Source organism: Theobroma cacao, chromosome 2 (genome assembly GCF_053813885.1).
Source record: "Theobroma cacao isolate CCN51 chromosome 2, ASM5381388v1, whole genome shotgun sequence".
Taxonomy (NCBI): Eukaryota; Viridiplantae; Streptophyta; class Magnoliopsida; order Malvales; family Malvaceae; genus Theobroma; species Theobroma cacao.
In genome coordinates, this window is record NC_142640.1 from 40472457 (window position 1) to 40474232 (window position 1776).

A 1776-nucleotide genomic window follows, 5' to 3' on the forward strand; every position below is an offset into this window, starting at 1 on the left:
GAGGAAATCCTAGTAAGAATTGACTTATTTCTTCACCCAACTTGGCCTAACTTCAAAGCCTTATAAAAGTAACCTTTCGGAGGACTTTAAGAAACACGAAACACCAAATTTAGAGCTGAGATTTAGCCATAAAATCATTAAAAAAAGTCTCATTGAAGCTGAGAAGAAATCGAGGGATTCAACAAGATTTGGAGATCAAGATTGCAATTCTTGGAATTCTTTATTTTTTTTGTTATTCTTTTATTTTTCTTGGTTTGGTTTCAATATTAAAACTTTATTTGATGATGTTTTGTGACATTATGGGGAACTAATTTAGTTATTTAAGATTATGATTGAACTCAATACGTAGTTTGAAATATTTATCTCTATTTTGTTTATATTTGATGGCTTTAAGTTGTTTATTCTATTTTGTTCTTAATACTTCTAATTGCCTGATCACTAATTAAATTGATCTAGAAACCTAGGTTAAACTTTAATAAAGAAGATTTAGGTAGACCTTGAATAGAATAGTGTATGATTAAATGCACCTAGTTGATTAAGCGGTTTGATTTGTATATAAAGTAGACATACACATATAAGCCATACGTAGTCAGAATTAAAGCACGAACTTAATGAATCTTTCTTCAATTTAATTTGCATAGGCATATGGTAAGTTAATTAAGAGAGATATTTTTATAAGAAACTCAATAGAGGCTTGTAAATAAATTAGGACTTTAAGTTAGCAACTTAATCTATTAAACTAAGCTAAAAGAGAGAGACAATATTCATATGCAGTATTAATAGAAATCATAATCTTAGGTCTGGTAATCAATCAAGCTTAATAAAGTAATTTTGCTGAGAAATTTTAGATTAGTTTTAGTTTTTAAGTTTGTTAAATTTCATTTTTCTTTTTAATTTAATTTTTATTGTTTCAATAAATTTAGAGTGTGCCAATTTTAGTAGTTAGCAAATAGGAATTAAAACAATTCTCTATGGGAATGATACTCTACTTTATCATTATATTACTTGTTTGCGATACGCTCACTTGCGTGAAAAATCAACAAGTTTTTGGAGCCGTTATTGGGGAATTGATTTTTAATTCTTTCTTGTTAATATTAATACCAAACATTCCTAATCTTAAATCAAACTTTTTTATTCTTAAATTTTTCAAGTACTTTTTGTCGTTGTATACGAAGAGTCCAAAATTTAAAAATTGTTCCTTTTGGTCCAAAAATCAAAAAGACTTTTTAAAAACTTTAAAGGAAAAATCAACAAGTTTTTGCTCTAAGTAAAACAATGGTTGATCAACAAAGGGGAAAAGACCAAGTCATTGAGGGAACAAGCTGTCCCCTTAGTACAAGGTCTCCATTCTAGTATCCGAAGACCTACTATTCAAGCCAACAATTTTGAAATTAAGCCAGCAATCATTCAGATGATTCAAACTTTTGTTTAATTTTGGGATTTGCCTAATGATGATCTTAATGCTCATATTATGAATTTCTCAAAACTTTGCGACACATTCAAGGCTAATGGTGTTACTGATGATGCCATAAGATTGAGGCTTTTCCTTTTCTCATTAAAAGATAAAGCAAAGAGTTGATTAAATTCACTTCCTGTTGGTTCCATTAGTACTTAAGATAATTTGGCTCAAAAATTCTTAGCAAAATTCTTTCCACCTACTAAGACAACAAAGATGCGGAATGATATCACTTCTTTCATGCAATTTGATTCTAAGTCACTATATGAGGCTTGGGAGAGGTACAAGGATTTTTTAAGAAGGTGTCCTCACCATGGGTT

The 1776-nt window shown here is 29.4% G+C and overlaps 1 non-coding gene across 1 annotated transcript; it reads right to left on the minus strand.

The window, feature by feature from the left end:
* Nucleotides 1-1669: 1669 nt before the first annotated feature.
* LOC148764278 (small nucleolar RNA R71) lies at nucleotides 1670-1776 on the minus strand. The gene has a single exon (XR_016024911.1). It is a non-coding gene; the product is annotated as a small nucleolar RNA R71 (small nucleolar RNA).